Here is a 12605-nt window from a genome sequence, read left to right on the forward strand (position 1 = left end):
ATTTTTTTTCACTTTCGCTTCCGGGCCATTTTTCACTCAAAATCCATAGGTGTTAACATAGGAACTTTTTTGCCCATTGGGACAGGGTCGTTAAATCGATCTGAAAAGTTGTTTTCTCGTTTTAGTATCATACCATATCCACTAATGATTGTCCTAAGCTGAAAATATGGAATAAAAAAAACATATACTCGTGTCGAAAAGACTTCACAACCTCAACCCTTACGAAAAGACCCTCGTGGAGGCACCCGAATCACTATGTGAAAAACCTTTGTTTCTCTCGATGTTTTTCGACGAATCTGTAAGGAAATGCTCAAGTTTAAGAGTCTTACACATATAAATGGTTAAAATACGAATTTTTTTCACTTTCGCTTCCGGGCCATTTTTCACTCAAAATCCATAGGTGTTAACATAGGAACTTTTTTGCCCATTGAGACAGGGTCGTTAACTCGATCTGAAAAGTTTTTTTCTCATTTTAGTATCATACCATATCCACTAAAGATTGTCCTAAGCTTAAAATATGGAAGAAAAAATACATTTACTCGTGTCGAAAAGACTTCACAACCTCAACCCTTACGAAAAGACCCTCGTGGAGGCACCCGAATGACTATGTGAAAAACCTTATTTTCTGTCGATGTTTTTCGACGAATCTGTAAGGAAACGCTCAAGTTTAAGAGTCTTACACATATAAATGGTTAAAATATGAATTTTTTTCACTTTCGCTTCCGGGCCATTTTTCACTCAAAATCCATAGGTGTTAACATAGGAACTTTTTTGCCCATTAAGACAGGGTCGTTAACTCGATCTGAAAAGTTGTTTTCTCGTTTTAGTATGATACCATATTCACTAAAGATTGTCCTAAGCTTAAAATATGGAAGAAAAAAAACATTTACTCTTGTCGAAAAGACTTCACAACCTCAACCCTTACGAAAAGACCCTCGTGGAGGCACCCGAATGACTATGTGAAAAACCTTATTTTCTGTCGATGTTTTTCGACGAATCTGTAAGGAAACGCTCAAGTTTAAGAGTCTTACACATATCAATGGTTAAAATATGAATTTTTTTCACTTTCGCTTCCGGGCCATTTTTCACTCAAAATCCATAGGTGTTAACATAGGAACTTTTTTGCCCATTAAGACAGGGTCGTTAACTCGATCTGAAAAGTTGTTTTCTCGTTTTAGTATGATACCATATTCACTAAAGATTGTCCTAAGCTTAAAATATGGAAGAAAAAAAACATTTACTCTTGTCGAAAAGACTTCACAACCTCAACCCTTACGAAAAGACCCTCGTGGAGTCACCCGAATGACTATGTGAAAAACCTTATTTTCTGTCGATGTTTTTCGACGAATCTGTAAGGAAACGCTCAAGTTTAAGAGTCTTACACATATCAATGGTTAAAATATGAATTTTTTTCACTTTCGCTTCCGGGCCATTTTTCACTCAAAATCCATAGGTGTTAACATAGGAACTTTTTTGCCCATTGAGACAGGGTCGTTAACTCGATCTGAAAAGTTGTTTTCTCGTTTTAGTATGATACCATATCCACTATAGATTGTCCTAAGCGTAAAATATGGAAGAAAAAAAACATTTACTCCTGTCGAAAAGACTTCACAACCTCAACCCTTACGAAAAGACCCTCGTGGAGGCACCCGAATCGCTATGTGAAAAACCTTTGTTTCTCTCGATGTTTTTCGACGAATCTGTAAGGAAATGCTCAAGTTTAAGAGTCTTACACATATAAATGGGTAAAATACGAATTTTTTTCACTTTCTCTTCCGGGCCATTTTTCACTCAAAATCCATAGGTGTTAACATGGGAACTTTTTTGCCCATTGGGACAGGGTCTTTAACTCGATCTTAAAAGTTGTTTTCTCGTTTTAGTATCATACCATATCCACTAAAGATTGTCCTAAGCGTAAAATATGGAAGAAAAAAAACATTTACTCGTGTCGAAAAGACTTCACAACCTCAACCCTTACGAAAAGACCCTCGTGGAGGCACCCGAATGACTATGTGAAAAACCTTTGTTTCTGTCGATGTTTTTGACGAATCTGTAAGGAAACGCTCAAGTTTAAGAGTCTTACACATATAAATGGTTAAAATATAAATTTTTTTCACTTTCGCTTCCGGGCCATTTTTCACTCAAAATCCATAGGTGTTAACATATGAACTTTTTTGCCCTTTGGGACAGGGTCGTTAACTCGATCTGAAAAGTTGTTTTCTCATTTTAGTATCATACCATAATCACTAAAGATTGTCCTAAGCATAAAATATGGAAGAAAAAAAACATTTACTCGTGTCGAAAAGACTTCACAACCTCAACCCTTACGAAAAGACCCTCGTGGAGGCACCCGAATGACTATGTGAAAAACCTTTGTTTCTCTCGATGTTTTTCGACGAATCTGTAAGGAAATGCTCAAGTTTAAGAGTCTTAAACATATAAATGGTTAAAATACGAATTTTTTTCACTTTCGCTTCCGGGCCATTTTTCACTCAAAATCCATAGGTGTTAACATAGGAACTTTTTTGCCCATTGGGACAGGGTCGTTAACTCGATCTGAAAAGTTGTTTTCTCATTTTAGTATCATACCATATCCACTAAAGATAGTCCTAAGCGTAAAATATGGAAGAAAAAATACATTTACTCGTGTCGAAAAGACTTCACAACCTCAACCCTTACGTAAAGACCCTCGTGGAGGCACCCGAATGACTATGTGAAAAACCTTTGTTTCTGTCGATGTTTTTCGACGAATCTATAAGGAAACGCTCAAGTTTAAGAGTCTTACACATATAAATGGTTAAAATATGAATTTTTTTCACTTTCGCTTCCGGGCCATTTTTCACTTAAAATCCATAGGTGTTAACATCGGAACTTTTTTGCCCATTGGCTTAGGGTCGTTAACTCGATCTGAAAAGTTGTTTTCTCGTTTTAGTATCATACCATAATCACTAAAGATTGTCCTAAGCATAAAATATGGAAGAAAAAAAACATTTACTCGTGTCGAAAAGACTTCACAACCTCAACCCTTACGAAAAGACCCTCGTGGAGGCACCCGAATGACTATGTGAAAAACCTTTGTTTCTGTCGATGTTTTTCGACGAATCTGTAAGGAAACGCTCAAGTTTAAGAGTCTTACACATATAGATGGTTAAAATACGAATTTTTTTCACTTTCGCTTCCGGGCCATTTTTCACTCAAAATCCATAGGTGTTAACATAGGAACTTTTTTGCCCATTGGGACAGGGTCGTTAAATCGATCTGAAAAGTTGTTTTCTCGTTTTAGTATCATACCATATCCACTAATGATTGTCCTAAGCTTAAAATATGGAATAAAAAAAACATTTACTCGTGTCGAAAAGACTTCACAACCTCAACCCTTACGAAAAGACCCTCGTGGAGGCACCCGAATGACTATGTGAAAAACCTTTGTTTCTCTCGATGTTTTTCGACGAATCTGTAAGGAAATGCTCAAGTTTAAGAGTCTTACACATATAAATGGTTAAAATACGAATTTTTTTCACTTTCGCTTCCGGGCCATTTTTCACTCAAAATCCATAGGTGTTAACATAGGAACTTTTTTGCCCATTGGGACAGGGTCGTTAAATCGATCTGAAAAGTTGTTTTCTCGTTTTAGTATCATACCATATCCACTAATGATTGTCCTAAGCTTAAAATATGGAATAAAAAAAACATTTACTCGTGTCGAAAAGACTTCACAACCTCAACCCTTACGAAAAGACCCTCGTGGAGGCACCCGAATGACTATGTGAAAAACCTTTGTTTCTCTCGATGTTTTTCGACGAATCTGTAAGGAAACGCTCAAGTTTAAGAGTCTTACACATATAAATGGTTAAAATATGAATTTTTTTCACTTTCGCTTCCGGGCCATTTTTCACTCAAAATCCATAGGTGTTAACATAGGAACTTTTTTGCCCATTGGGACAGGGTCGTTAAATCGATCTGAAAAGTTGTTTTCTCGTTTTAGTATCATACCATATCCACTAATGATTGTCCTAAGCTTAAAATATGGAATAAAAAAAACATTTACTCGTGTCGAAAAGACTTCACAACCTCAACCCTTACGAAAAGACCCTCGTGGAGGCACCCGAATGACTATGTGAAAAACCTTATTTTCTGTCGATGTTTTTCGACGAATCTGTAAGGAAACGCTCAAGTTTAAGAGTCTTACACATATAAATGGTTAAAATATGAATTTTTTTCACTTTCGCTTCCGGGCCATTTTTCACTCAAAATCCATAGGTGTTAACATAGGAACTTTTTTGCCCATTAAGACAGGGTCGTTAACTCAATCTGAAAAGTTGTTTTCTCGTTTTAGTATGATACCATATTCACTAAAGATTGTCCTAAGCTTAAAATATGGAAGAAAAAAAACATTTACTCTTGTCGAAAAGACTTCACAACCTCAACCCTTACGAAAAGACCCTCGTGGAGGCACCCGAATGACTATGTGAAAAACCTTATTTTCTGTCGATGTTTTTCGACGAATCTGTAAGGAAACGCTCAAGTTTAAGAGTCTTACACATATCAATGGTTAAAATATGAATTTTTTTCACTTTCGCTTCCGGGCCATTTTTCACTCAAAATCCATAGGTGTTAACATAGGAACTTTTTTGCCCATTGAGACAGGGTCGTTAACTCGATCTGAAAAGTTGTTTTCTCGTTTTAGTATGATACCATATCCACTAAAGATTGTCCTAAGCTTAAAATATGGAAGAAAAAAAACATTTACTCTTGTCGAAAAGACTTCACAACCTCAACCCTTACGAAAAGACCCTCGTGGAGGCACCCGAATCACTATGTGAAAAACCTTTGTTTCTGTCGATGTTTTTCGACGAATCTGTAAGGAAATGCTCAAGTTTAAGAGTCTTACACATATAAATGGGTAAAATACGAATTTTTTTCACTTTCGCTTCCGGGCCATTTTTCACTCAAAATCCATAGTTGTTAACATGGGAACTTTTTTGCCCATTGGGACAGGGTCTTTAACTCTATCTTAAAAGTTGTTTTCTCGTTTTAGTATCATACCATATCCACTAAAGATTGTCCTAAGCGTAAAATATGGAAGAAAAAAAACATTTACTCGTGTCGAAAAGACTTCACAACCTCAACCCTTACGAAAAGACCCTCGTGGAGGCACCCGAATGACTATGTGAAAAACCTTTGTTTCTGTCGATGTTTTTGACGAATCTGTAAGGAAACGCTCAAGTTTAAGAGTCTTACACATATAAATGGTTAAAATATAAATTTTTTTCACTTTCGCTTACGGGCCATTTTTCACTCAAAATCCATAGGTGTTAACATAGGAACTTTTTTGCCCATTGGGACAGGGTCGTTAACTCGATCTGAAAAGTTGTTTTCTCATTTTAGTATCATACCATAATCACTAAAGGTTGTCCTAAGCATAAAATATGGAAGAAAAAAAACATTTACTCGTGTCGAAAAGACTTCACAACCTCAACCCTTACGAAAAGACCCTCGTGGAGGCACCCGAATGACTATGTGAAAAACCTTTGTTTCTCTCGATGTTTTTCGACGAATCTGTAAGGAAATGCTCAAGTTTAAGAGTCTTAAACATATAAATGGTTAAAATACGAATTTTTTTCACTTTCGCTTCCGGGCCATTTTTCACTCAAAATCCATAGGTGTTAACATAGGAACTTTTTTGCCCATTGGGACAGGGTCGTTAACTCGATCTGAAAAGTTGTTTTCTCATTTTAGTATCATACCATATCCACTAAAGATAGTCCTAAGCGTAAAATATGGAAGAAAAAATACATTTACTCGTGTCGAAAAGACTTCACAACCTCAACCCTTACGTAAAGACCCTCGTGGAGGCACCCGAATGACTATGTGAAAAACCTTTGTTTCTCTCGATGTTTTTCGACGAATCTATAAGGAAACGCTCAAGTTTAAGAGTCTTACACATATAAATGGTTAAAATATGAATTTTTTTCACTTTCGCTTCCGGGCCATTTTTCACTTAAAATCCATAGGTGTTAACATAGGAACTTTTTTGCCCATTGGCTTAGGGTCGTTAACTCGATCTGAAAAGTTGTTTTCTCGTTTTAGTATCATACCATAATCACTAAAGATTGTCCTAAGCATAAAATATGGAAGAAAAAAAACATTCACTCGTGTCGAAAAGACTTCACAACCTCAACCCTTACGAAAAGACCCTCGTGGAGGCACCCGAATGACTATGTGAAAAACCTTTGTTTCTCTCGATGTTTTTCGACGAATCTGTAAGGAAATGCTCAAGTTTAAGAGTCTTACACATATAAATGGTTAAAATACGAATTTTTTTCACTTTCGCTTCCGGGCCATTTTTCACTCAAAATCCATAGGTGTTAACATAGGAACTTTTTTGCCCATTGGGACAGGGTCGTTAAATCGATCTGAAAAGTTGTTTTCTCGTTTTAGTATCATACCATATCCACTAATGATTGTCCTAAGCTTAAAATATGGAATAAAAAAAACATTTACTCGTGTCGAAAAGACTTCACAACCTCAACCCTTACGAAAAGACCCTCGTGGAGGCACCCGAATGACTATGTGAAAAACCTTTGTTTCTCTCGATGTTTTTCGACGAATCTGTAAGGAAATGCTCAAGTTTAAGAGTCTTACACATATAAATGGTTAAAATACGAATTTTTTTCACTTTCGCTTCCGGGCCATTTTTCACTCAAAATCCATAGGTGTTAACATAGGAACTTTTTTGCCCATTGGGACAGGGTCGTTAAATCGATCTGAAAAGTTGTTTTCTCGTTTTAGTATCATACCATATCCACTAATGATTGTCCTAAGCTTAAAATATGGAATAAAAAAAACATTTACTCGTGTCGAAAAGACTTCACAACCTCAACCCTTACGAAAAGACCCTCGTGGAGGCACCCGAATGACTATGTGAAAAACCTTTGTTTCTCTCGATGTTTTTCGACGAATCTGTAAGGAAACGCTCAAGTTTAAGAGTCTTACACATATAAATGGTTAAAATATGAATTTTTTTCACTTTCGCTTCCGGGCCATTTTTCACTCAAAATCCATAGGTGTTAACATAGGAACTTTTTTGCCCATTGGGACAGGGTCGTTAAATCGATCTGAAAAGTTGTTTTCTCGTTTTAGTATCATACCATATCCACTAATGATTGTCCTAAGCTTAAAATATGGAATAAAAAAAACATTTACTCGTGTCGAAAAGACTTCACAACCTCAACCCTTACGAAAAGACCCTCGTGGAGGCACCCGAATGACTATGTGAAAAACCTTTGTTTCTCTCGATGTTTTTCGACGAATCTGTAAGGAAACGCTCAAGTTTAAGAGTCTTACACATATAAATGGTTAAAATATGAATTTTTTTCACTTTCGCTTCCGGGCCATTTTTCACTGAAAATCCATAGGTGTTAACATAGGAACTTTTTTGCCCATTGGCTTAGGGTCGTTAACTCGATCTGAAAAGTTGTTTTCTCGTTTTAGTATCATACCATAATCACTAAAGATTGTCCTAAGCATAAAATATGGAAGAAAAAAAACATTCACTCGTGTCGAAAAGACTTCACAACCTCAACCCTTACGAAAAGACCCTCGTGGAGGCACCCGAATGACTATGTGAAAAACCTTTGTTTCTCTCGATGTTTTTCGACGAATCTGTAAGGAAATGCTCAAGTTTAAGAGTCTTACACATATAAATGGTTAAAATACGAATTTTTTTCACTTTCGCTTCCGGGCCATTTTTCACTCAAAATCCATAGGTGTTAACATAGGAACTTTTTTGCCCATTGAGACAGGGTCGTTAAATCGATCTGAAAAGTTGTTTTCTCGTTTTAGTATCATACCATATCCACTAATGATTGTCCTAAGCTTAAAATATGGAATAAAAAAAACATTTACTCGTGTCGAAAAGACTTCACAACCTCAACCCTTACGAAAAGACCCTCGTGGAGGCACCCGAATGACTATGTGAAAAACCTTTGTTTCTCTCGATGTTTTTCGACGAATCTGTAAGGAAATGCTCAAGTTTAAGAGTCTTACACATATAAATGGTTAAAATACGAATTTTTTTCACTTTCGCTTCCGGGCCATTTTTCACTCAAAATCCATAGGTGTTAACATAGGAACTTTTTTGCCCATTGAGACAGGGTCGTTAAATCGATCTGAAAAGTTGTTTTCTCGTTTTAGTATCATACCATATCCACTAATGATTGTCCTAAGCTTAAAATATGGAATAAAAAAAACATTTACTCGTGTCGAAAAGACTTCACAACCTCAACCCTTACGAAAAGACCCTCGTGGAGGCACCCGAATGACTATGTGAAAAACCTTTGTTTCTCTCGATGTTTTTCGACGAATCTGTAAGGAAATGCTCAAGTTTAAGAGTCTTACACATATAAATGGTTAAAATACGAATTTTTTTCACTTTCGCTTCCGGGCCATTTTTCACTCAAAATCCATAGGTGTTAACATAGGAACTTTTTTGCCCATTGGGACAGGGTCGTTAAATCGATCTGAAAAGTTGTTTTCTCGTTTTAGTATCATACCATATCCACTAATGATTGTCCTAAGCTTAAAATATGGAATAAAAAAAACATTTACTCGTGTCGAAAAGACTTCACAACCTCAACCCTTACGAAAAGACCCTCGTGGAGGCACCCGAATGACTATGTGAAAAACCTTTGTTTCTCTCGATGTTTTTCGACGAATCTGTAAGGAAACGCTCAAGTTTAAGAGTCTTACACATATAAATGGTTAAAATATGAATTTTTTTCACTTTCGCTTCCGGGCCATTTTTCACTCAAAATCCATAGGTGTTAACATAGGAACTTTTTTGCCCATTGGGACAGGGTCGTTAAATCGATCTGAAAAGTTGTTTTCTCGTTTTAGTATCATACCATATCCACTAATGATTGTCCTAAGCTTAAAATATGGAATAAAAAAAACATTTACTCGTGTCGAAAAGACTTCACAACCTCAACCCTTACGAAAAGACCCTCGTGGAGGCACCCGAATGACTATGTGAAAAACCTTTGTTTCTCTCGATGTTTTTCGACGAATCTGTAAGGAAACGCTCAAGTTTAAGAGTCTTACACATATAAATGGTTAAAATATGAATTTTTTTCACTTTCGCTTCCGGGCCATTTTTCACTGAAAATCCATAGGTGTTAACATAGGAACTTTTTTGCCCATTGGCTTAGGGTCGTTAACTCGATCTGAAAAGTTGTTTTCTCGTTTTAGTATCATACCATAATCACTAAAGATTGTCCTAAGCATAAAATATGGAAGAAAAAAAACATTCACTCGTGTCGAAAAGACTTCACAACCTCAACCCTTACGAAAAGACCCTCGTGGAGGCACCCGAATGACTATGTGAAAAACCTTTGTTTCTCTCGATGTTTTTCGACGAATCTGTAAGGAAACGCTCAAGTTTAAGAGTCTTACACATATAAATGGTTAAAATATGAATTTTTTTCACTTTCGCTTCCGGGCCATTTTTCACTCAAAATCCATAGGTGTTAACATAGGAACTTTTTTGCCCATTGGGACAGGGTCGTTAAATCGATCTGAAAAGTTGTTTTCTCGTTTTAGTATCATACCATATCCACTAATGATTGTCCTAAGCTTAAAATATGGAATAAAAAAAACATTTACTCGTGTCGAAAAGACTTCACAACCTCAACCCTTACGAAAAGACCCTCGTGGAGGCACCCGAATGACTATGTGAAAAACCTTTGTTTCTCTCGATGTTTTTCGACGAATCTGTAAGGAAACGCTCAAGTTTAAGAGTCTTACACATATAAATGGTTAAAATATGAATTTTTTTCACTTTCGCTTCCGGGCCATTTTTCACTGAAAATCCATAGGTGTTAACATAGGAACTTTTTTGCCCATTGGCTTAGGGTCGTTAACTCGATCTGAAAAGTTGTTTTCTCGTTTTAGTATCATACCATAATCACTAATGATTGTCCTAAGCTTAAAATATGGAATAAAAAAAACATTTACTCGTGTCGAAAAGACTTCACAACCTCAACCCTTACGAAAAGACCCTCGTGGAGGCACCCGAATGACTATGTGAAAAACCTTTGTTTCTCTCGATGTTTTTCGACGAATCTGTAAGGAAACGCTCAAGTTTAAGAGTCTTACACATATAAATGGTTAAAATATGAATTTTTTTCACTTTCGCTTCCGGGCCATTTTTCACTCAAAATCCATAGGTGTTAACATAGGAACTTTTTTGCCCATTGGGACAGGGTCGTTAAATCGATCTGAAAAGTTGTTTTCTCGTTTTAGTATCATACCATATCCACTAATGATTGTCCTAAGCTTAAAATATGGAATAAAAAAAACATTTACTCGTGTCGAAAAGACTTCACAACCTCAACCCTTACGAAAAGACCCTCGTGGAGGCACCCGAATGACTATGTGAAAAACCTTTGTTTCTCTCGATGTTTTTCGACGAATCTGTAAGGAAACGCTCAAGTTTAAGAGTCTTACACATATAAATGGTTAAAATATGAATTTTTTTCACTTTCGCTTCCGGGCCATTTTTCACTGAAAATCCATAGGTGTTAACATAGGAACTTTTTTGCCCATTGGCTTAGGGTCGTTAACTCGATCTGAAAAGTTGTTTTCTCGTTTTAGTATCATACCATAATCACTAAAGATTGTCCTAAGCATAAAATATGGAAGAAAAAAAACATTCACTCGTGTCGAAAAGACTTCACAACCTCAACCCTTACGAAAAGACCCTCGTGGAGGCACCCGAATGACTATGTGAAAAACCTTTGTTTCTCTCGATGTTTTTCGACGAATCTGTAAGGAAATGCTCAAGTTTAAGAGTCTTACACATATAAATGGTTAAAATACGAATTTTTTTCACTTTCGCTTCCGGGCCATTTTTCACTCAAAATCCATAGGTGTTAACATAGGAACTTTTTTGCCCATTGAGACAGGGTCGTTAAATCGATCTGAAAAGTTGTTTTCTCGTTTTAGTATCATACCATATCCACTAATGATTGTCCTAAGCTTAAAATATGGAATAAAAAAAACATTTACTCGTGTCGAAAAGACTTCACAACCTCAACCCTTACGAAAAGACCCTCGTGGAGGCACCCGAATGACTATGTGAAAAACCTTTGTTTCTCTCGATGTTTTTCGACGAATCTGTAAGGAAATGCTCAAGTTTAAGAGTCTTACACATATAAATGGTTAAAATACGAATTTTTTTCACTTTCGCTTCCGGGCCATTTTTCACTCAAAATCCATAGGTGTTAACATAGGAACTTTTTTGCCCATTGAGACAGGGTCGTTAAATCGATCTGAAAAGTTGTTTTCTCGTTTTAGTATCATACCATATCCACTAATGATTGTCCTAAGCTTAAAATATGGAATAAAAAAAACATTTACTCGTGTCGAAAAGACTTCACAACCTCAACCCTTACGAAAAGACCCTCGTGGAGGCACCCGAATGACTATGTGAAAAACCTTTGTTTCTCTCGATTTTTTTCGACGAATCTGTAAGGAAACGCTCAAGTTTAAGAGTCTTACACATATAAATGGTTAAAATATGAATTTTTTTCACTTTCGCTTCCGGGCCATTTTTCACTCAAAATCCATAGGTGTTAACATAGGAACTTTTTTGCCCATTGGGACAGGGTCGTTAACTCGATCTGAAAAGTTGTTTTCTCGTTTTAGTATCATACCATAATCACTAAAGATTGTCCTAAGCATAAAATATGGAAGAAAAAAAACATTTACTCGTGTCGAAAAGACTTCACAACCTCAACCCTTACGAAAAGACCCTCGTGGAAGCACCCGAATGACTATGTGAAAAACCTTTGTTTCTCTCGATGTTTTTCGACGAATCTGTAAGGAAATGCTCAAGTTTAAGAGTCTTACACATATAAATGGTTAAAATACGAATTTTTTTCACTTTCGCTTCCGGGCCATTTTTCACTCAAAATCCATAGGTGTTAACATAGGAACTTTTTTGCCCATTGAGACAGGGTCGTTAACTCGATCTGAAAAGTTTTTTTCTCATTTTAGTATCATACCATATCCACTAAAGATTGTCCTAAGCTTAAAATATGGAAGAAAAAATACATTTACTCGTGTCGAAAAGACTTCACAACCTCAACCCTTACGAAAAGACCCTCGTGGAGGCACCCGATTGACTACGTGAAAAACCTTTGTGTCTCTCGATGTTTTTCGACGAATCTATAAGAAAACGATCAAGTTTAAGAGTCTTACACATATAAATGGTTAAAATACGAATTTTTTTCACTTTCGCTTCCGGGCCATTTTTTACTCAAAATCCATAGGTGTTAACATAGGAACTTTTTTGCCCATTGGGACAGGGTCGTTAACTCGATCTGAAAAGTTTTTTTCTCGTTTTAGTATCATACCATATCCACTAAAGATTGTCCTAAGCGTAAAATATGGAAGAAAAAAAACATTTACTCTTGTCGAAAAGACTTAACAACCTCAACCCTTACGAAAAGACCCTCGTGGAGGCACCCGAATGACTATGTGAAAAACCTTATTTTCTGTCGATGTTTTTCGACGAATCTGTAAGGAAACGCTCAAGTTTAAGA

Source organism: Cucurbita pepo, chromosome 17, assembly GCF_057944985.1.
Source record: "Cucurbita pepo subsp. pepo isolate OVF chromosome 17, ASM5794498v1, whole genome shotgun sequence".
NCBI lineage: Eukaryota > Viridiplantae > Streptophyta > Magnoliopsida > Cucurbitales > Cucurbitaceae > Cucurbita > Cucurbita pepo.